Raw genomic sequence first — 12,617 nt, 5'->3', positions numbered from 1 at the left:
ATAAGTCTGAAACATTTGAAAAGTTCAAAGAATTTCAGAGTGAAGTGGAAAATCATCGTGACAAGAAAATAAAGTTTCTACGATCTGATCACGGAGACAAATATTTGAGTTACGAGTTTGGTCTTTAGTTAAAACAATGTGGAATAGTTTCACAAACTCATGCCACATGGAACACCACAGCATAATGGTGTGTTCGAACGTCATAACCGTACTTTATTGGATATAGTGCAATCAATGATGTCTCTTACCGATCTACCACTATCGTTTTGGGGTTATGCATTAGAGACAGCTGCATTCACGTTAAAAGGGCACCATCTAAATCTGTTGAGACGACACCGTATGAATTGTGGTTTGGCAAGAAACCAAAGTTGTCGTTTCTCAAAGTTTGGGGTTGCAATGCTTATGTGAAAAAGTTTCATCCTGATAAGCTCAAACCCAAATCGGAAAAGTGTGTCTTCATAGGATACCCAAAAAGTTACTGTTGGGTACACCTTCTATCACAGATCCGAAGGCAAGAATTTTGTTGCTAAATTCGGAAACTTTCTGGAGAAGGAGTTTCTCTCGAAAGAAGTGAGTGGGAGGAAAGTAGAACTTGATGAGGTAACTGTACCTGCTCCATAATTGGAAAGTAGTTCATCACAGAAATCTGTTCCTGTGACTCCTGCACCAATTAGTGAGGAAGATAATGATGATGATCATGTAACTTTGGATCAAATTACTACCAAACCTCGTAGGTCAACCAGAGTGAGATCCGCACCAGAGTGGTATGGTAATCCTATTCTGGAGGTCATGTTACTTGACCATGACGAACCTATGAACTATGAGGAAGCGATGATGAGCCCAGATTCCGATAAATGGCTTGAGGCCATGAAATCTGAGATATGATCCATGTATGAGAACAAAGTATGGACTTTGGTTGACTTGCCCGATGATCAGCAAGCAATTGAGAATAAATGGATCTTCAAGAGGAAGACGGACGCTGATAGTAGTGTTACTATCTACAAAGCTAGAATTGTCGCAAAAGGTTTTCGACAAGTTCAAGGTGTTGACTACGATGAGAGTTTCTCACTTGTATCTATGCTTGAGTCTGTCCGAATCATGTTAGTAATTGCCGCATTTTATGAAATCTGGCAAATGGATAAACAAAACTACATTCCCTAATGGATTTATTAAAGAAGAGTTGTATATGATGCAACCAGAAGGTTTTGTCAATCCGAAAGGTGCTAACAAAATGTGCAAACTCCAGCGATCCATCTGTGGACTGGTGCAAGCATCTTGGAGTTGGAATATACGCTTTGATGAGTTGATCAAAGCATATAGTTTTATACAGACTTGCGGTGAAGCCTGTATTTACAAGAAAGTGAGTGGGAGCACTACAGCATTTCTGATAAGTATATGTGAATGACATATTGTTGATCGGAAATAATGTAGAATTATTCTGTAAAGCATAAAGGAGTGTTTGAAAGGAGTTTTTCAAAGAAAGACTTCGGTGAAGCTGCTTACATATTGAGCTTCAAGATCTATAGAGATAGATCAAGACGCTTGATAAGTTTTTTCAATGAGTACATACCTTGACAAGATTTTGAAGTAGTTCAAAATAGAGCAGTCAAAGAAAGAGTTCTTGCCTGTATTACAAGGTGTGAAGTTGAGTAAGACTCAAAGCTCGACCACGGCAGAAGATAGAAAGAGAATGAAAGTCATTCCCTATGCCTTGGCCATAGGTTCTATAAAGTACGTCATGTTGTATACCAGATCTATTGTATACCCTGCACTGATTTGGCAAGGGAGTACAACAGTGATCTAGGAGTAGATCACTGGACAGCGGTCAGAATTATCCTTAGTGAAATAAGGATATGTTTCTCGATTATGGACGTGACAAAAAGGTTCGTCGTAAAGGGTTACGTCGAAGCAAGTTTTTGACACTGATCCAGATGATTCTAAGTCTCAATCTGGATACATATTTAAAGTGGGAGCAATTAGCTAGAGTAGCTCCGTGCAGAGCATTGTAGATATAGAATTTTGCAAAATACATACGGATCTGAATTTGGCAGGCCCGTTGACTAAATTTCTCTCACAAGCAAAACATGATCACTCTTTGGGTGTTAATCACATAGCGATGTGAACTAGATTATTGAATCTAGTAAACCCTTTGGGTGTTAGTCACATGGAGATGTGAACCAATCACATAAAGATGTGAACTATTGGTGTTAATCACATAGCGATGTGAACTAGATTATTGACTCTAGTGCAAGTGGGAGACTGAAGGAAATATGCCCTAGAGGCAATAATAAAGTTATTATTTATTTCCTTATTTCATGATAAATGTTTATTATTCATGCTAGAATTGTATTAACCAGAAACATAATACATGTGTGAATACATAGACAAACAGAGTGTCACTAGTATGCCTCTACTTGACTAGCTCGTTAATCAAAGATGGTTATGTTTCCTAACCATGGACAAAGAGTTGTTATTTGATTAACGGGATCACATCATTAGATGAATGATCTGATTGACATGACCCATTCCATTAGCTTAGCACCCGATCGTTTAGTATGTTGCTATTGCTTTCTTCATGACTTATACATGTTCCTATGACTATGAGATTATGCAACTCCCATTTGCCGGAGGAACACTTTGTGTGCTACCAAACGTCACAACGTAACTGGGTGATTATAAAGGAGCTCTACAGGTGTCTCCAAAGGTACATGTTGGGTTGGCGTATTTCGAGATTAGGATTTGTCACTCCGATTGTCGGAGAGGTATCTCTGGGCCCTCTCGGTAATGCACATCACTTAAGCCTTGCAAGCATTGCAACTAATGAGTTAGTTGCGGGATGATGTATTACGGAACGAGTAAAGAGACTTGCCGGTAACGAGATTGAACTAGGTATTGGATACCGATGATCGAATCTCGGGCAAGTAACATACTAATGACAAAGGGAACAACGTATGTTGTTATGCGGTCTGACCGATAAAAGATCTTCGTAGAATATGTAGGAGCCAATATGAGCATCCAGGTTCCGCTATTGGTTATTGACCGGAGACGTGTCTCGGTCATGTCTACATTGTTCTCGAACCCGTAGGGTCCGCACGCTTAAGGTTTCGATAACAGTTATATTATGAGTTTATGAGTTTTGATGTACCGAAGGAGTTCGGAGTCCCGGATGAGATCAGGGACATGACGAGGAGTCTCGAAATGGTCGAGATGTAAAGATCGATATATTGGACGACTATATTCGGACATCGGAAAGGTTCCGAGTGGTTCGGGTATTTTTCGGAGTACTGGGGAGTTACGGGAATACGGGAGAAGAAGTATATGGGCCTTATTGGGCTTTAGGGGAGAGGGAGAGGCAGGCCGCGCGCCCCCCCAAGGCCTAGTCCGAATTGGACTAGGGGGAGGGGCTGCGCCCCCTCCTTCCTTCTCTTCCCTCTTCCCCTTCCTTGTCTCCTACTCCTACTACATGGAAGGACTCCTAGTTGGACTAGGAAAGGGGGAATCCTACTCCCGATGGGAGTAGGACTCCCCTAGGGCGCGCCATAGAGAGGGCCGGCCCTCCCCTCCTCCACTCATTTATATACGGGGGCAGGGGGCACCCCATAGACACACAAGTTGATCCACGTGATCATATTCTTAGCCGTGTGCGGCGCCCCCTGCCACCATAGTCCTCGATAATATTGTAGCGGTGCTTAGGCGAAGCCCTGCGACAGTAGTACATCAAGATCGTCACCACGCCGTCGTGCTGACGATACTCTTCCCCGACACTTTGCTGGATCGGAGTTCGGGGATCGTCATCGAGCTGAACGTGTGCTAGAACTCGGAGGTGCCGTAGTTTCGGTGCTTGATCGGTTGGGCCGTGGAGATGTACGACTACATCAACCAAACGCTTCCGTTGTCGATCTACAAGGGTACGTAGATCACACTCTTCCCTCTCATTGCTATGCATCACCATGATCTTGCGTGTGCGTAGGAAATTTTTTGAAATTACTACGTTACCCAACAGCCATCATATATAGCATGGCCATCCAAGGCAGCTCGATCTCGGGTCGCCCTCCATTGAGACCGGAACTCGACGTATGCCTCCACGCCATACATCCCGTCCACCACCCGCTCGTACACGCAGATCACATATCCATCACTGGAGCGACGGAACAACTAACGAATCGACTCGATGGTGACCACCTGACGAACGTCGCTGATCCGGGCGTGAAGAACGCCCTTGGGGCAGGCGAATTTGTGGCTTGGCATTTTGTCAAACAGGTTGTAGGCAGTGGTGGAGAATTTTTTTGATTGAAACTCTGAGGCTAGGATCTATGGCTCTGAATACCAAATGTTAGGTACCCAGTACTATATTGACTCAATCAACATGAATTTGCTTACATCTCTCAAGATCAGAGGAGGGAGACGATGAGGAACCAGAGAAGAGATAGAGAGACGCTAGCCAGCCAAGCCAGGCTGAAGCCTTCCGATCCAAGCCACCTCTTCTGTGGGCACCCGTGTGCCTTTTGTAGTTGGAGACCATCCATCTTCTAGGCTAGATCGATGTGAATAGGGCCGGCCCATAGCAAGGTCGCTGACAATCCCCCCTCCATAAGTTTCGGCTTGCCCTCAAGCCGACTCCATGTCGAACCACCGGGATCCCAAGGAACTTGCATTGCAAACTGAACCCAATCAAGGACCTTCTCATCTAGATCCCAAGCCAGTTGTAGGTCTTGTAACATGAGGACATCAGGAACCATAATTAGACACAAATCACCTTGTCGACCAATTGTAGGCCACTGACTCAATCTTGTGACAATGTAGTCATCGTCATGACCAATAGGAACTTGGTCGACCAAGACATGGAGGTGGTAGTCTTGGTCGGCACAGACTTGGTCAAGGTATAATGCACCGTCGAACTAGTGGCCACAACAACATATCAGCGCAACAAAAATCCACCATCCTCGCACCCACTGAACGATCCCCATGAAGTTTGGCTTGATCCCAGGCCGACGACGTGTAAGACCACCAGGGTCCCAAGGCAAGTGCAACAGAGAAATGGTACGGACAACTGAGCTTCTGACCTCAATCTTCAAGCAATAGATCACAGGAGAGCACTTTTCGAGCAGTGCTTGGAACCATGGGATCTTCCATTGCATCAGTGCATGACCTCGTCGGTTCAGTTCCGGAGCAGAGAGGTCGACCATTATTTTCATTGGAAAGTTTTCAGGATCACATGCCAGAATCAGAACAGTGGCACCCCTTGCAGCAAACATGAACATTAGTAGTTGCTTCCACTTGCACAGATCACCTCCAGTCCTTAAATTTGTACAAGTAAGAATCACCCACTGCACCTTACACATGGAGCTAGTAGTGCAGCAACTCCACCAAGCAATGACGCAAGGAAATTGTTCACTTCCGTGAAGTTCAATAGCTGCATATTATGAAGTACTTCCACCACTACAATATAGCATCACTGAACATAAAGTAGTCAGCTGATCTTTTCTTCCCAGGAGAAGCATTTTCAAGAAGGCCATGGCTTCAGCCTCGCTAGTGCCACCTTCCTGTAGGTTAGCCCAAGGAAACAAATGTTGGGCTAAACCTGTAGCATTCACTTGCAAGAAACTTCCAGAAACATAAAACACATGCCAAGGAGAAGCCTCAAAATTTTCAGCAGCTGGCTGCACATATTGATTATATGATAGCCATTTCTCAATTCCTCCGAGAATTTGCATCTTATGCTCGACAAAATATGCATCAGTGGGTCTGAATCGTGTAAAGGACAAGTACCAAGCAGTAACATCGCCAATACAATAGCAGATCTCCTAGTCCATTTTAGTGAGCCGTAATTCCCTCAATTTCATATTAGCATGTTCATATACATCCCAGTCTAGTATCCAAGCAATTCTCTAATGGTTCATCTTAAAGGCACACAGAAATAAGTTGTCCAACAAAAAGGAATTTAACCCAAACTTGAATATAACGATCATGCAGTAGCTCTGCTCCACAACAGTTCAAAACACATGAGAATTTATACCTCGTCAAAATTCCAGGTTTTGCACCTAATATAGAATAACTCCAAGAGCTCATAACCTCTGAGAATATGTCCAAAAGAATTTTGGTCGTAGAACCACTTGGAAGCCCTTCCACTCGTTCGACTTGTGAAGAATCTGTAGTTGATTGTAATCTTATGCAACAGAATGGTCCTGGTAAGAATAGCATGAAGAACAATATTTTTGATGGACCCAGCAACTTACACCAGTGAATGACATGTCCACTCCCTCCAATATCTGAATAGGCACAAATAGTGTCCATTAGAATCCATGCAAAACATTCAGAATCATAGAATGTAGCTTGCTCAAACAGGGCCTCTTTGCAACTGGGGTACTCCTTATTTAATTTTCCAAGGTATTGCAAACTGGTAATTCCTTCTCCTATTGTCGACATGAGCACCACTATACTGTGATAATTGTCAAATGTAACTCGCATCATTGCAGGAACCAACACAAATTTATCCCAGCAAGGCCAAGATCTCACTCCCTCTGATACTAGTAAATAGATCTGTTTCCATTTCAATGACCAGGATATCAATTCAACAGAGCACCATCTCATAGCATGATCAAATTCTACTGTAGTACGAGAAAACTTGTCCTGCTCAGATCGTGGACGGCAATAAGAACCTTGTCCCCCATGGTTAGATGTTTCCCAAAAATAGCAAACTGCATCAACTTGGGGAATGGTAATCTGTACAAGAATATCTTGCAAGCCAAACTGTCCTCTCCATCCACACTTCAGCAAACTGCCACACTCGGAAAAAATTGCCATAATAAAAATGGGTGCAGATCCACTTAAAGGCAATTGCAGTACTGAACTGGAAGATATCTGTAGCAACCATCTAGCAGTGTAAATAAGAATGGTACTGCTCTCACCAACTGATAGATGCACGGGTATACCAGCTGAAGCAACTGTCAGTAGGCTCCCAAATTCTTCCATCAGCACCATTAGTTGCGGCATAATTGATGATGTGATAGCTAGACATGATTCGAGAAGATCATTTTGAAGGAACCACCCGTGTAAAATATTCTGCTCACCACTCAAGGATTCGCTAATACATGCCGAATCACTGAAAAAGGAAGGCCATGGCATAGGTCGGAGTACCTGTACCTTTTGCTCAATAACTGAAGATACGGCTTCGTTGGTGTTGTAGTCGAAGCAATCAGTTGAACACTTAGTAACTGCAAAGTTATCCATATCAAAGACAGGGAACAACCAACGCAGAGGCATTGGCGAGGCTTCATGTGGCATTGTGAAGGATGTAGGTGCACTCCAGGGAACTAGGAACGACGCCATTGGGTCGTCTCTGTCAGTAATATGATAGAGGCCACATACATGTGCAGCAAGCTCAGGAGCGATGTCGCCGACGATCATGGATGAAGGTAGTATCATGGACGAAGTGAGCGCCGACTCCTCGGGCGTGTCGATTCTTGGGCAACCTGTCGAACAGGTGGTGGGCGTCGGAGCGGCGGTGTTGGTGTCAACTTCAAGCACCTTGTCACTCACGCTGAGCTCCAGGACGGCAATGTCGGTGGTCGCTGACAGAGTTTGTGTTGCAGGCGCGGCGAGCTCGGACAGACTCGCGCTGATAGCGCCCATGGACGCCTCGAGTTGGAGGCTGTCGGTGGATGTAGCGGGCACCTCATCATGGCACTCAGCTACGGCCAACGCCGCAGTCCACTCCGCGTAGGGAGTGTCGTCGTAGAAGTACGAGGGTGCCATCTCGTCGTCATCCGGCATGGTGATGGTGGTGTAGACCGTCGGGACGAGGTCGACGACAAGGATGCAGCAGCCATCATAGATAGCATGGCCATCCAAGGCAGCTCGATCTCGGGTCGCCCTCCATTGAGACCGAAACTCGACGTATGCCTCCACGCCATACATCCCGTCCACCACCCGCTCGTACACGCAGATCACATATCCATCACCGGAGCGACGGAACAACTGACGAATCGACTCGATGGTGACCACCTGACCAACGTCGCTGATCCGGGTGTGAAGAACGTGTTGGGGAACGTAGCATAAATTCAAAATTTTCCTACGTGTCACCAAGATCTATCTATGGAGTCATCTAGCAACGAGGGAGGAGTGGATCTACATACCCTTGTAGATCGCGCGCGGAAGCGTTCAAGAGAACGGGGTTGATGGAGTCGTACTCGTCATGATCCAAATCACCGATGATCCTAGCGCCGAACGGACGGCACCTCCGCGCTCAACACACGTACGGAGCAGCGACGTCTCCTCCTTCTTGATCCAGCAAGGGGGAAGGAGAGGTTGATGGAGATCCAGCAGCACGACGGCATGGTGGAAGTAGCGGGATTCCAACAGGGCTTCGCCAAGCGCTGCGGGAGGAGGGAGATGTGTCATGGGAGGGAGAGGGAGGCGCCAGGGCTTAGGTTTGGTTGCCCTCCCTTCCCCCCACTATACATAGGGCCAAGGGAGAGGAGGAGGGCGCAGCCTTGCCCCTTCCTCCAAGGAAGGGTGCGGCCAAAAGGGGGAGGAGTCCATCCTCCCCAAGGCACCTCGGAGGTGCCTTCCCCCTTTAGGACTCTCCCCTCCTCTTGTCCCTTTGGCGCATGGGCCTCTAGGGGCTGGTGCCCTTGGCCCATGTAGGCCAAGGCACACCCCCTACAGCCCATGTGGCCCCCCCGGGTCAGGTGGCCCCACCCGGTGGACCCCCGGGACCCTTCCGGTGGTCCCGGTACAATACCGGTGACCCCGAAACTTGTCCCGATGGCCGAAATAGCACTTCCTATATATAATTCTTTACCTCCGGACCATTCCGGAACTCCTCGTGACGTCTGGGATCTCATCCGGGACTCCGAACAACTTTCGGGTTACCGCATACTAATATCTCTATAACCCTAGCGTCACCGAACCTTAAGTGTGTAGACCCTACGGGTTCGGGAGACATGCAGACATGACCGAGATGACTCTCCGGTCAATAACCAACAGCGGGATCTGGATACCCATGTTGGCTCCCACATGTTCCACGATGATCTCATCGGATGAACCACGATGTCAAGGACTTAATCAATCCCGTATACAATTCCCTTTGTCTATCGGTACGACACTTGCCCGAGATTCGATCGTCGGTATCCCGATACCTTGTTCAATCTCGTTACCGGCAAGTCTCTTTACTCGTTCCGTAACACATCATCCCGTGATCAACTCCTTGATCACATTGTGCACATTATGATGATGTCCTACCGAGTGGGCCCAGAGATACCTCTCCGTTTACACGGAATGACAAATCCCAGTCTCGATTCATGCCAACCCAACAGACACTTTCGGAGATACCCGTAGTGTACCTTTATAGCCACCCAGTTACGTTGTGACGTTTGGCACACCCAAAGCACTCCTACGGTATCCGGGAGTTGCACAATCTCATGGTCTAAGGAAATGATACTTGACATTAGAAAAGCTTTAGCATACGAACTACACGATCTAGTGCTATGCTTAGGATTGGGTCTTGTCCATCACATCATTCTCCTAATGATGTGATCCCGTTATCAACGACATCCAATGTCCATGGTCAGGAAACCGTAACCATCTATTGATCAACGAGCTAGTCAACTAGAGGCTTACTAGGGACATGGTGTTGTCTATGTATCCACACATGTATCTGAGTTTCCTATCAATACAATTCTAGCATGGATAATAAACGATTATCATGAACAAGGAAATATAATAATAATCAATTTATTATTGCCTCTACGGCATATTTCCAACAGTCTCCCACTTGCACTAGAGTCAATAATCTAGTTCACATCGATATGTGATTAACACTCAAGGTCACATCCCCATGTGACTAACACCCAAAGAGTTTACTAGAGTCAATAATCTAGTTCACATTTACCATGTGATTAACACTCGATGAGTTCTGGGTTTGATCATGTTATGCTTGTGAGAGAGGTAATAGTCAACCGGTCTGAACCTTTCAGATCCGTGTGCGCTTTACAAATCTCTATGTCATCTCCTAGATGCAACTACTACACTACATTTGGAGCCATTCCAAATAATTGTTCTACTTGGAGCTATTCTAAATTGTTGCTCCATTATACGTATCCGGTATCTCTACTCAGAGCTATCCGGATAGGTGTTAAGCTTGCATCAACGTAACCCTTTACGACGAACTCTTTTACCACCTCCATAATCGAGAAAATTCCTTAGTCCACTAGTTACTAAGGATAACTTTGACCGCTGTCTTGTGATCCATTCTTGGATCACTCTTGTACCCCTTGACTGACTCATGGCAAGGCACATTTCAGGTGCGGTACACAGCATAGCATACTGTAGGGCCTATGTCTTAAGCATAGGGGACGACCTTCGTCCTTTCTTTCTATTCTGCCGTGGTCGAGCTTTAAGTCTTAACTTCATACCTTACCACTCAGGCAAGAACTCCTTCTTTGACTGATCCATCTTGAACACCTTCAAGATCATGTCAAGGTATGTGCTCATTTGAAAGTTCCATTAAGCGTTTTGATCTATCCTCATAGATCTTGATGCTCAATGTTCAAGTAGCTTAATCCAGGCCTTCCATTGAAAAACACTTTCAAATAACCCTATATGCTTTCCAGAAATCCTACGTCATTTCTGATCCATAATATGTCAACAACATATACTCATCAGAAATTCTATAGTGCTCCCACTCACTTCTTTGGAAATACAAGTTTCTCATAAACTTTGTATGAACCCAAAATCTTTGATCATCTCATCAAAGCGTACATTCCAACTCTGAGATGCTTACTCTAGTCCTTAGAAAGATTACTGGAGCTTTGCATACTTATTAGCATCTTTCAAGATTGACAAAACCTTCCGGTTGTATCACATACAACCTTTCCTCAAGAAAAATCATCGAGGAAACAATGTTTCGACATCCTATCTGCAAGATTTTATAAATAATGCAGTAATCGCGAATATAATTCCAACAGACTCTTAGCATCGCTACGAGTGAGAAAGTCTCATCGTAGTCAACTCCTTGAACTTGTCGGGAAACATCTTAACGACAAGTCGAGCTTTCTTAATGGTGACATTTACCATCATTGTCCGTCTTCCTTTTAAAATCCATCTGTACTCAACAGCCTTACGACCATCAAGTAGTTCTTCCAAAGTCTACATTTTGTTTTCATACATGGATCCTCTCTCGGATTTTATGGTCTTGAGCCATTTATCGGAATCCAGGCCCACCATCGCTTCTCCATAGCTTGTAGGTTCATTCTTGTCTAGCAACATGACTTCCAAGATAGGGTTACGTACCACTTTGAAGTAGTACGCATCCTTGTCGACCTACGAGGTTTGGTAGTGACTTGATCTGAAGTTTCATGATCACTATCATAAGCTTCCACTTCAATTGGTGTAGGTGCCACAGGAACAACTTCCTGTGCCCTGCCACACACTAGTTGAAGAGACGGTTCAATAACCTCATCAAGTCTCCACCATCCTCCCACTCAATTCTTTCCAGAGAAACTTTTCCTCGAGAAAGGACCCAATTCTAGAAACAATCCCTTATTGCTTTTGAATCTGAGATAGGAGGTATACCCAACTGTTTTGGGTGTCCTATGAAGATGCATTTATCCGCTTTGGGTTCGAGCTTATCAGCCTGTAACTTTTTCACATAAGCGTCGCAGCCCCAAACTTTTAAGAAATGACAGCTTAGGTTTTCTCTAAACCATAGTTCATACGGTGTCATCTCATCGGAATTACGTGGTGACCCTTTTTAAAGTGAATGTGGTTGTCTCTAATGCCTAACCCATAAACTATCGTGGTAACTCGATAAGAGACATCATGGTATGCATCATATCCAATAGGGTGATGTTCGGACACACCATCACACTATGGTGTTCCAGGCTGTATTGGTTGTGAAACAATTTCCACAATATCTTAATTCTGTGCCAAACTCGTAGTTCAGATATTCATCTCTATGATCATATCATAGATATTTTATCCTCTTGTCACGACGATCTTTCAACTTCACCCTGAAATTACTTGAACCTTTCAATAATTCAGACTCGTCATTCATCAAGTAAATATACTCAACATCTACTCAAATTATCTGTGAAGTAAGAGCATAATGATATCCACTACACGCCTCAGCACTCATTGGACTGCACACATCAAAATGTATTACTTCCAACAAGTTGCTTTCTAGTTCCATTTTACTGAAACCGAGGCTTTCAGTCATCTTGCCCATGTGGTATGATTTGCATGTCTCAAGTGATTCAAAAATCAAGTGAGTCCAAATGGTCCATTTGCATGGAGTTTCTTCATGCATATACACCAATAGACATGGTTCGCATGTCTCAAAATTTTCAAAAATGAGTGAGTCCAAAGATCCATCACACTATGGAGCTTCTTCATGCGTTTTTATACCGATATGACTTAAGTGGCAGTGCCACAAGTAGGTGGTACTATCATTACTATCTTATATCTTTTGGCATGAACATGTGTATGACTATGATCGAGATTCAATGAACCATTCATTTTAGGTGCAAGACCATTGAAGGTATTATTCAAATAAACAGAGTAACCATTATTCTCCTTAAATGAATAACCGTGTTGCGATAGACGTAATCCAATCATGT

Source organism: Triticum dicoccoides, chromosome 1A (genome assembly GCF_002162155.2).
Source record: "Triticum dicoccoides isolate Atlit2015 ecotype Zavitan chromosome 1A, WEW_v2.0, whole genome shotgun sequence".
Classification (NCBI taxonomy): Eukaryota; Viridiplantae; Streptophyta; class Magnoliopsida; order Poales; family Poaceae; genus Triticum; species Triticum dicoccoides.
This window is presented reverse-complemented; position numbering follows the sequence as displayed.